We start from the raw sequence: 12,378 nt of genomic DNA on the forward strand, positions 1-12,378 counted from the left end.
CTCCGGCCTCGCCCCCCGGTCGACGCCAAGCTTTTTGCCTGCCTCCCTCATCTGGTTCGTGAACTGCAGCGTCGGGCTTAACAGCATCGACGTCGCCGAATGCCGGCACAGGGGGATTGCCATCCCCATTACCTGGAACGCCTTCGCCGAAGATTCGCGAATATGCGGTTGGCCTCTTGATGGACGTCAGAACTTGGCGTGCGAGGGCTCTGGCTGATTGATCGCAAGGTCACTTCTCTCACCTTAATTGATTCCTGACTTCTATTTATCGTTTTTTAAATGTTTTGTTAATGTTGATACTTGATTCTACTGAAAACTGCGATTGGATGTTGATGGAAATACTATAAATGGTTTAAGTCTGATTTGAATTCTTGGAGGCTAAATATTACTGTTCTTGTATTATTGTTTTTTGGATCAAAGAACCACGGTCGGGTTACTGAGGACCCCCCTACAAAAAAGCATGCCTCTGATGTATATGAATTTGTGTTCTGATTTCTACACAATTTTCTTTTTGTGGAAAATATAATGATACTTATGGTAGTTTGGCTCGAATTTCTGTTGTTCTCCACCAATATTTTCCTTCTGGTCATTTAAGGGATAAGTTTTATATATATATAAAAGAAAGTCAAACTTTGGAAGTTAGCAAAATTTAGTTGTTGCTGAAAATTATCTCCACTGAGTGCAATAATTATTAGGAGATTATTCAAATCAAACTTCTCAGTTATATTAAGTTATCTTGGGCTAGTTCAAGTTTTTTTTTTTTTTTTTGGGGCCTTCTAAAACAAATTTCTTGAATGCAGGGAATGGTCAATGTGTCACTGTAATTCTAGAAAAGGGAAAAGTTTGAAAATTATTTATTGATTGACTGATCAACTGCAAAGATTTTAATGTAAAATCAGAACGGATGAGGAGATATCATTCTATTGGTTTTCCAATTTCCAAAAGCGAGAGCTAGTAATATTTGAGGAAATTATCTATTTGAACTGGATAGAATGATACCCTTGGCACTCAATATTGGATTTGGATGTACGGTTATGGAACAAGATGGCCAGCTCTTTTAAAAATATATGAATTTGTTGTTTCTAGATGGAGTCATAATATAATGAGTAGAAATGGAAAGAATAATTTGTTTCTATTATTGTATGCCTCTGAACAGTTTGTTTCTCATTGCATCAGAAATATTTTACATTTATTAGTCTGAAAGATTCCTCCAAGTGAAATCATAGAAAAGGAACTAGTTTTGTGACTACATTTGGAGAGCGCTGCAAGCCTGCAAATGGGTCAGTTTGGTTATAGAATATGCTTGTCTTGGACCTGGCCTAGCGCGGGTTCAGACCATGATTTTGGACCAAGCCCAACTCATTAGTTAACTAGATAAGTTAGGTGCTATGAAAAGTTTTTAAACCAAACAGATCATTCAGCCTGCAGAAAGGGATTTCAAATTGGACATGAATTTTGGTTCAAATATTCTTTCTAGTGTGATCCAAGAAAATAGACATGCTTAATACAAGTTCATTAACTATAAATTTTAGAGAAGTAAAACCTTATTACCTTAGGATTTTAGACCAAATGGACATTATACAAAATATTGTGCTTCTAATAACGTGGAGGGCATCAATAGTCCCACATCGGTTGTGAGTTAAGGAAAATTCATGTTCATAAGCACGTGACTGGCCGAGCTTTGTCTGCATAATGGCGTCAGGAATGGGTCGAGATCCATCTCGATTTTTTTTTGCTTACAAGGAGACAATATCTTACATGACGGATCGAATCTTTGCCTGCAATACAAAATATTCAAAATACTCATCCTTATCAAACACCTAAAACTAGCAAATATTGATATGGAGAAGCTCGATGTGACAGTTCTCTTGTAGCTTCCTCGCTTCGGAGAGTTCTCAATATCAAACACAAAGCGAAACTTTACATCCTTATTTATGAGCCTTTCAGGTGCCTCATTTAGGTACTGAATTTCAATGATCTCAATCTCTGGGTATATCTTGTTTTCTGCACAAAAGTCTAGCATTTCTTGTGTCTGTTTAGTACCACGTGTCATACTCCCTGCAATGGTTCGTGCGCCTACAACAGTTTATTGTTAACAAACATCTCAGTCACCTCAAGCATCAGAAAAGAAATTTGAACGATATGACAAATTATAAGGATATGAAAAGTACCGATATTGACGCTTCCAGGATGCATTCGGACTTCACTAGGATAGCCAACCATGACCCAAACCCCACCAATCCTTAACAGAGACATGTAAGGATCAAAGGGGTGATCGCCGGAAGCAGTGTCAATGATATAGTCCAGGGACTTCATCAATGACTGCAACAAAAATGTGCTAGCATCAAACCAGAGAAACAAACTATTAACCTTCAGAACCATTTGCACCTTAATTAATTAAAAAAAAGTGATCATACAAGTCCTTTACTGCTATGTTTAATTTACTAATTAAGAACATATACTGTCCTCAACAAAATGGTGGAAAAGAAACTGATATTCATAAAGTGTGCTCTTTGGACCGGCAAATCTTGCAGTCAGTCTTGTTGACTACTTTAAATCAGTTTACACTAGCATTTATTTGTAAATGGAATATTTTGTAGATATGATGATGTTCAGAAAGCATTTAATTCACCTTATGGAACTTGAAATAAAATGTTCCCAGCATTCAAGCAAGCTATGGCTGTTAAGACAGTTTTCAGCCATAAAACTTGGAAAGATAAATGATTTGTGATGCATACCTTCATTTGCTCCTGATCTGATGATATCAGAATCCATCTGCTCCAAGAACATCTAGAGCTTCCCCTTTCTTGGATTCACTTGTGCTGAAAACAGTTACATTCAGACCAAACGCTTTTCCAAACTTCACCACCAGATGGCCAAGGCCACCAAGTCCAATTACACCAAGAGATTTACCGGGTTGGTTCATCTTGTAGCATATCATGGGAGTATACACTGTACTGCCAGCACAGAGTAGAGGTGCTGCCATAGCTAGTAGGTAGCCGTCACGTATTCTGTAACAATACCTGCAGATAATAACCAATAAAATAGGCATCTTAAATATGGGAAGTCTTGTTATTTTTGTTCTCCATACATGTGAAATGAACGAGTTAAGCTTCCTAGGGATCTGGACAAAATAAACAAATTTAGTGCTACATGAAACTTGACTTAAATGTAACAAGTAAATAAACTTTCTTGCCTCTCATGGACTATTATGTAGCTGGAATATCCTCCTTTCGTTATGGAACCATCAAATCAAGGCTGTTGAAAGTGAAGACTGGACCTTTTGAGCAATGGATTTCTAGAAAGTCATTACAATAGTCACAATCTCTACATGAATTTATAAATGTCCCAACACCAACATGATCTCCAATTTTGAACTTTTTGACATTCGAACCAATCTCTTTGACAACTCCAGCAATCTCATGCCTGCAATAAAACTCAAAATTACACATATCATAGAGGAAAAAAAAAACTCTGGCAAATACTTCTAGAAGAATAAAATAATGTCTTGTGCGTAAATGTCATTTTTTCTGCTTATTTTTATTTGTTCATTTGAAATGCATCTGCCACTAAAATGATATTTGGTCATTTATACTTTTCTGTTTTAATAAAAGAACATCTCCATCATATGTGCACTTCTCACTCGAATGACTAATTTAATCCACAAAAACAGAATCTTTTATGTTTATTATCACCTGCAGCGATGTATTCATCGATCTAGGGTTGTCCCCAATCAAATCAACTAGAATCTGTTCGTTGAAGTTATAACGAGGTACATCACATAGATATGATGCCCTCATTTGCCTGAGCATTAATTTTGTTCCTGTCCTATAGATATACCTTCCTTTCATATGAAAATAACAGTTTCAGTTCCACATTTCCCGGTTGTAGCATGAGACCTCCTCCTGGTGCATGTAATGAGGAGAGCAGTGCCAACTGTGGACCCAAGACCTGTTGACAAGGTACCTTTTTTTCATTCACACTGCAGTGTATTCACATCAAACTCTGTCTCTTATGGCCTTCTGTTTAATACAAAATTTGATATTTGCTCGACATATACTGGCTTGTTTTTTTTTTTTTTTTTTGCTTCTCTCTTAATGTATACCAGCACCGTCATAGCAGATTCTTGATTTACAAAATATTAAGATGTGCAGTGTGCTAATGGCACCACTATGACAGCACTACAATTTTTCTTTATAGTGATATAGATTATGTGAAGGTTTATCTATATCTATTTAGTTGTTTGGTCTTCCCTACTTACAAACTGGATTGTGACTATTTTGGCAATCAGATGACTAGAAGAATCAAACAATTTTCTGAAACATTACATTAGTTCTCTTAGTGTGAGCTGAACTTACCCAGGTACCAGAGGATAAATTGAGTCTCCAAGTCCATTTCTTGTCCAGACAACATCACCATAACAAACCCCCCAATGTGTTATCTTCACAAAAACATCATCTCTCTCAAGAACCCTGCGCTACAGAAGATTTAAAATAGAAACTAGTGTTTCTTATAACCTACTAATTCACATAATCTTTCTCCTAATATCTTAAACAAGATTATAGAGGGTGGGAAAAAAAACATGCTTAGCCTAATTTTTGTAAGATATAGTTCTTACCAGAATCAAAAAAGAAAGAAAGAAAAAGATATAAAATACATAAAAAAATCAGAAGAGTGTTACATATGTGTAGTTTGATAACAAATGCCTTTTCTGGGACTAGGATTAAATTCTTTATGATGGAAGTCTTCGCAATCATGCATGGAAATGCTATCAAGTTTCCATTGCTGGTCAGTGTCTAAGCGAAAATAGTTACAGAGTTAATGTATGGCTTATTTTTCAGCAATATACAGAAAATATGTCTTGTGGGATTTAGTCAAAACAATAGTGTAGAGACAACATGAACTGGAATTCGATATCCCCTTTTAGTCGAGAAGGAAATTTGGTATCCCAGCTTAAGGTAGGACATATTGCAATGGAAACTAACCAGAGAGAAACCTGATTTAGGCCCATAGTGTTGTAGAGGTCCTTTTTTTGCGAGAACACATGGTTCAATATGTTGTCGAACTGATTGAGTGCAGGTGAATAATACATGGATTCCGTAGATAAGGAAGGTGAGGAAGATGTATAGACAAATGAGAAAATAGGGAGTTGGAGATGGAACACGAGATAAAGCCTAGACATTGCACAGTTGAACACTAGACAAAGCCTAGACATTGCATGGTTATATCTGTATTGGTCATAACATATAAATCATCACTTCTTTGCGAATGGTGGTCTCCGGCATTTCATGATAATGTAGCATCTTATCAAAGACCTAGGGCCCCTTCCTCTGTGTCATGGGTCTCAACTGTTGAATTTGCCTTCGACCAAAGAACATTGGCATGAAGGGCCCAAAGAACATTGCTTTCAGGGTTGACCACGGGCTAATCATGTTGTTGGTGATTGGATTTGATTAGATTTGGACCCCAAGCGTTATGAGGATGCAAGGGCTTAAATGGGGAGTATGTAAGGACCCATCTACGTGCGTATTTAGTCTCACATCAGTATGCATTGGGAAGGTCTTGGGTTCACATACAGGGCAAAGGAATCTAAACAATAACTTCTGGCTTGTCTTATTGGGTGAGGCCTTGAATTGTTACAATAACTATATGTATCATAATGCCAAGCATATCATGCTTACTTTATGCCTTACAAAGTATGTCAGATGCATGAGATTGTGGCCCTTTGATGATATTATCTCCAACATCTAATAGACAATTGTCATCCCTGCACGATGGGAAGGTCTCATCATAGTCCAGGATATACTTCTAAAGTAAATTTGCAAGAAAGCAAAATGTGTTCATAATCACTCCATGGGACAATTAACTTTTCAACCCACCTACAACTCATGGGGAGCTTCCTAGTATGAAAGCAAATAGGTATTATCTGCCAATGAAGTTGAAGCTCAGTCTCTAGTCTATGGCTTCCTATCGCTCAAGATGTCCAGCATCAGAATGAGATTAACCCTGATTACGATAATGGTCATGAATAAAGAATAAGTTAATCATAGGCTAACCAAAACCTTCAAGAGCAAACGGACCTCTGTGATTGGGATAGGACTGTTGGGAGGTGCGTGAAAGATTTAGAAGGAAGGATCATTCTGACAATTAACTCTCAAAGGGAACATCTAGAACAGTAAAGCACGTGTAATGAACAGCTTAGAGAGATCCAAGAGCTAAATTAAGGAGAAGGGCTCATTAGAAGGATAGAAGCAACGGAGGAAAATGAAGATATAAGAAAGAGATCCAACTAGGATTAGAATATCCGTTGTGTGTGTGAGTGAGAGAGAGAGAGAGAGGAGAGAGATCCTAAGTGAACGAAAAATAGTAAAATCTCTTTACTGAAAGTTGCAGCAACATGTTGAGTAAAGGAATCATAAACAACGACACCCACCTTCCTCGAAGATATTGCTCCGGTCTTCAACAAAATGCATTAACGATGGGTAAAAAGAATGATGATGATGCTTCCCGTCAATATCGTGGAGTGTACAATCAAATGATGCCAAAGGATGATGACAAAAGATCTCAAGGATCTGGAATAAGATGTGCTTAATGCACATTATCATAGGGAAAGAATTTAACGAGCAAACTGAATTGGGCATGAACCATGGTAGAAGTCATGGTACATGCAGCATCATAAGACAATAATATGAATAAGCACAAAAATTAAAAAAATAAAGATATCTTCAGAGAACATGATGGAATTGCCATAATTACAGGTAAAGCAGGCGGTTCTGTCTCTAGCTTCTTGACAGCATAAAAATCATAAAATATCTAAAATAAATATCAAAGTTAACATTATAGAGTTCATTACAACATTTGGGACCTTTCTTTGCATGGTTTTGGTGGTCCTTTGCGGGATAAAAATTTAGTATTTTTTTTAAAAAAATTGAAATACCGTGTTTGATATTTATACGAATGGTGTATCATTTACTTATTTCAGAATATTTTATCAGTTTAGAATATACATAGGAAATTGTCTGGTTTTGGAACAAATCCGATGCAAAACAAAAAAAAAAAAATTGGTTTGAGAGTTTCAGCCGAAACTTACATCCATAAGTTTATGCATGTCTATGCCTTAATCATAATATCGTTCAACAAACATGTGAATCAAAGTCTTAAAGAAATGTGTAAAATAATCTTTTCATAATCATAAATAGAAAATATACAAAGGCATGGTTTGATTGTCTAGTTCCCTCCTGCGGCTGAATTGCTAAGGTCCAAGAACTCCGAAGCATCTCTCGCTGCCCATCCAAGACATTTGTCATTTCCGCTTTCCATTGCTGACTTATATGGTCACAATAATCAAGTAAGACAATGATATATAAAATAAAGATATGATATATATGCCAAAGATGGTATTTGTGATGGCATTTCATATTCAATTAATGAACACTAGCACACTAAAATCTATGGAGTCATGACGGTGTCTTAAACTTTGCCAAGCATATGGCATCAGACAGCCCACTTCATAATTCCCATGATTGTGTACAACCATAAGAAAATAACAATCTTGATGTCAGCAGTTCCTTATAGTAAAGGAAAAGAAGAAAAAGTAGAATTAAAAATCAGATTTTTTTCCCATCATCATCGATGTCAAGTTTTGTAATTATGCTCTTATCCTACAATACATGGGCCATGGTGAACGGAGTATGTTCAAAGAGCACCACTGATTCTTACCAAAAAAAAAAAAGAAAGAGCAACACTGATTACAAAAGTGCTAAGTTGATTGAATAGTATTATATGCAGATAAGAGGTGTTGGATCCCTGATCTCGGATCTTTCATTACCTTCCTACATGATCCTCTTTATACACCGAGTAGGCACATCAGGCAACACAAGCAACAACCGTTTTGTGAGTGTACAGTAGACAGTAGACACATAAATAAAAAAGGAAAAAAAGCATGAAAATTCAAGTGAACTAAATATTGCTTGGTGGACAGCCCTTAACTAAGTCTATCATGCTAGTGGAGAACAATAATTGAAGAGAAGCAGCACAGATGGTGGTAAAATCATCAGACACCGAGCAATAGAATTGAAAACAGTCCTGCTTTAAGGCCAACATCTTATGATCTGAAAAAAAACTTTGTTAGAAGAGATTACAAGCAATCCCACAAGAGAAGAAATAAAGACGAACGTATGTATAATTTTTGAAGTTACATAAAAGAAACCAAAACTCAAACGTTAAGAATAGAAGGTGAAGAATTACGCTGTTTTGCTGCCGTATAGGACGCAGGGCTGTGCTTGAACTGGTGAGATTTACGAGAACTCCGAGAGAAGGCCGCTCGCAGAGCTCGTTGGATGCCGGAAGGAGCCACCCGAAGAGCCGGGGGTTATAACGGGCAAGGCACGGTGGATAACGGGTGCCGGTGCGGATCCTCTGCTGCCAAACGTCTGTGACCAGCCTAATAATTTCTCTGTTGCGAGAGGGGATTGTGGGGTCCAATGATCACCACGTGGACCAATGAACGTGGTTTCTAAGCAGAGGATTCGCACTTCGAGAAATTATTGTCGGGACCACGTCTAGATACATCACTCGAATCCGACGGTGGATAATACGCTACAGTAACCCTTGTATTCACGAATTTTCGATTGCACGTGCTTTGAATTTGCGCTCGTCTACTTGGACGCGGTTCAACGTTATCACGGTGCCGGTGTCGATAAATTACATAACTATGATCTACATAAACCCTTTTCCTTTTGGTGCTTAAAGCACTAAACATAACATAATAGATTACTGATATCTCTGCATGTGGTATTGATATTGGGGTAAGGGGAAATTAAGAAGAAAATAAATATGGACAGGAATCAAATCAACATAAACTGTTCGTGCAGTAGCAGCTTATCTTCTGCATAAATAGCCTCTGCAGAAGAGACCACGAGAGAAAAAAATTAAAAAAAAATTAGTCCAGAAGTAAAACTGAAAATGATATGAATATTATCCATTCAGATTTATTTTTATATTCAAATTAATTTAATATAAATAAAAATTTAAGAATCTGACTAATATCCATATTCAGATCTATATTCATTAAAAATAAACAGATATGAATTTAGATAGACAATTATCCAATCCATATCTAATATTCGAATCTACATGTAATTCTATATATTTTATATAATATTTATTAATTTTAAAAAAATATATATAATTATATAAATATGTTATTAGCTTGATTTATTATTTATTTAGTGATATCTTTGACTCTGTAGTTATAAAATTTAATCATCTAAGTTATATCCGTCATTATATCTGTTGGGTATAAAATACCCACAGCCGAAGTTCTCAGCAGAATCAACTCCGAGAGGACTCCGCCCGGACTCCTACGGGAGCCGGACTCCGCCCACGACTCCAACCTCAAGGGGGACTCCGCCCGGACTCCCACGGGAGCCGGGCTCCGTCGCCAACTTCGACTGCCGGTAAGATCCGTCCGGACTCCTACGGGAGCCGGACTTCACACCTGACTTTAATTGCAGGGGACTCCGCTCGGACTCCTACGGGAGCCGGGCTCCGCCCGTGACTTCAACTCCGAGGGGACTCCACCCGGACTCCCACGGGAGCCGGACTCCGCCCACGACTCTAACCTCAAGGGGGACTCCGCCCGGACTCCCACGGGAGCCGGGCTCCGTCGCCAACTTCGACTGCCGGTAAGATCCGTCCGGACTCCTACGGGAGCCGGACTTCGCACCTGACTTTAATTGCAGGGGACTCCGCCCGGACTCCTACGGGAGCCGGGCTCCGCCCGTGACTTCAACTCCGAGAGGACTCCGTCCGGACTCCTACGGGAGCCGGGCTCCGCCCACGACTCCAACCTCAAGGGAGACTCCGCCCGGACTCCCACGGGAGCCGGGCTCCGTCGCCAACTTCGACTGCCGGTAAGATCCGTCCGGACTCCTACGGGAGCCGGACTTCGCACCTGACTTTAATTGCAGGGGACTCCGTCCGGACTCCTACGGGAGCCGGGCTCCGCCCGTGACTTCAACTCCGAGAGGACTCCGCCCGGACTCCTACGGGAGCCGGGCTCCGCCCACGACTCCAACCTCAAGGGGGACTCCGCCCGGACTCCCACGGGAGCCGGGCTCCGTCGCCAACTTCGACTGCCGGTAAGATCCGTCCGGACTCCTACGGGAGCCGGACTTCGCACCTGACTTTAATTGTGGGGGACTCCGCCCGGACTCCTACGGGAGCCGGACTCCGCCCGTGACTTCAACTCCGAGGGGACTCCGCCCGGACTCCCACGGGAGCCGGACTCCGCCCACGACTCCAACCTCAAGGGGGACTCCGCCCGGACTCCCACGGGAGCCGGGCTCCGTCGCCAACTTCGACTGCCGGTAAGATCCGTCCGGACTCCTACGGGAGCCGGACTTCGCACCTGACTTTAATTGCAGGGGACTCCGCCCGGACTCCTACGGAAGCCGGGCTCCGCCCGTGACTTCAACTCCGAGGGGACTCTGCCCGGACTCCCACTGGAGCCGGGCTCCGCCCACGACTCCAACCGCAAGGAGGACTCCATCCGGACTCCTACGAGAGCCGGACTCCGTCATCAGCTCCGACCGCTGCCGAACTTCAACCGACGGATCTGCACTCCCAGGCAGGCCACAATAACGGCCACGATCCTGCTCCACTTCCAGCGGCGGATTCCGCGCAGCTCCATCACTCCCTGACAGGCCGCAGTAACGGTCACAGCACTGCTCCACTTCCTACAACGGATCCCGCGCAGCTCCACTACTCCCTGGCAGGCCACAATAACGACCACGATCCTGCTCCACTTCCTGCGACGGATACCGCGCGATTCTTCCATCCGCTGGCAAATCGCGACAACAGACGCCGCTCCACTCCCCGCGGCAGACTCCACGTGGCACGCCCCGGTGATAGCCACGGGTCCACTCCACTACTCTTCGCAGCAAACTCCGCCTGACCCTGGACAGCCCACTGCCAGATGGTTACAGATGTCGCTATCAGGCTACTGCCTCCTCCGTCTATAAAAGGGGGCCTCAGATACGTTATTCAATAAGCTCTAGTTTTTTACCTAAAAACTCTGCTAATTTCTCCGTTCGAGCACTCCATTCTTGTTGAGGCAGAGAACTGACTTGAGCGTCGGAGGGTCTTGCCGGAGCAACCCCACCTCCGGTTTAGACTTTCTTTGCAGGTCCCGGCGGCGACCGCGACTCCGTCGACTCCAGCTTCTCCGGCGCAAGCGGATTTTTGCACCAACAATATCCATATTTGCAGTATTTGAATTGTATCTGTATCTGTTTAAAATAAATATAGATATAAATTTTTACATGTTGAGTGGATGTCTGGCCAGGACACCACCTTCCAAGATCTTTTCAGTACCACGCGATGCAGTAGGAAGAAAGAAGAAACAAAACAAAGCAATCAAAATACGTGGATCAGCCACAAAAGGACTCGCCTCTACGGGGCATGCAAACTTCACTATGAAAAAAAAATTTTACAGGAGGAGACCTCACCCTCAACCCTTGTACACCCAATTCTCTCTCACTAGAAGTTCGCCTCACAAAAGCGCTCTCTCTCTTAGAAGACCCCCTGAACCCCTGAAGTGCCTGGCGCCCGCTGTCCAGGAGCCTCCTGCTCCTTGTCTCTCAGCGCTTCCGCCTCTCTCTTCTCTCTTCTTGGGTTCTACGCGGCTGAGAAAACGAACCACACCTTTCTCTGTTCGTCACAGGCCTTTTTAAAAGCTTAAACTGGGTTTAAACCTAATTAGATTAGGTTTAGGTCTCCTAAACAAGCCAAATCACGCTCCTGAACCATCGGATCGTCACCGGAAACTCACTGGACCATTCGATCGCGATCGGGCCATGAAATAGTGCCGTGGACCGTGTCAAACGCGTGGGAAACACCCACGCGGTCCACAGGCCCAGCCGTGGACCGCCCGGTCCACGGTGGACCGGTGTAAAGGGCCAGGCAGGCTGCCTGGGCCTGGGCTGGCCCGCGCGCACGGGCCTGGGCCGCGCTTGCACGCGGGCCCGCGCACAGGCTGGGCTGCGCGCCCGCCTAGTTCGCCCGCCTGCCTGGGCCGAGCGTCCCGCGTGCCGCCACCTGCGACCGCGCCGCTGCTGTCCGCCGCCGGCGGTCCTCCGCCGCTTCGAGTCTCGTGCCGACTTCAAAAGCTCGTATCTCCTTTATTCGAGCTCCGTTTTGGATGATCTTGGTCTCGTTGGACTCCGTTTTTCACCGCGAATCTCGCTGTGGGCTCAATGTGAACTGAATCTCGAGGCGTCAAATTCTAACATTATATCCAAATAATATCCATATCCATATTTGTATTCATCAGATAGAACAAATATGAAGATAGATATGCTGGTATCTAATCCGATT

At 42.3% G+C, this 12,378-nt stretch overlaps 1 pseudogene; it reads right to left on the minus strand.

Annotated features, from left to right (window-relative positions):
* Nucleotides 1–1,639: 1,639 nt before the first annotated feature.
* On the minus strand, nucleotides 1,640–5,092 carry LOC105043232 (probable cinnamyl alcohol dehydrogenase 1; annotated as a pseudogene).
* Between the last annotated feature and the right edge of the window lie 7,286 nt (nucleotides 5,093–12,378).

This window comes from Elaeis guineensis, chromosome 4 (genome assembly GCF_000442705.2).
Source record: "Elaeis guineensis isolate ETL-2024a chromosome 4, EG11, whole genome shotgun sequence".
NCBI lineage: Eukaryota > Viridiplantae > Streptophyta > Magnoliopsida > Arecales > Arecaceae > Elaeis > Elaeis guineensis.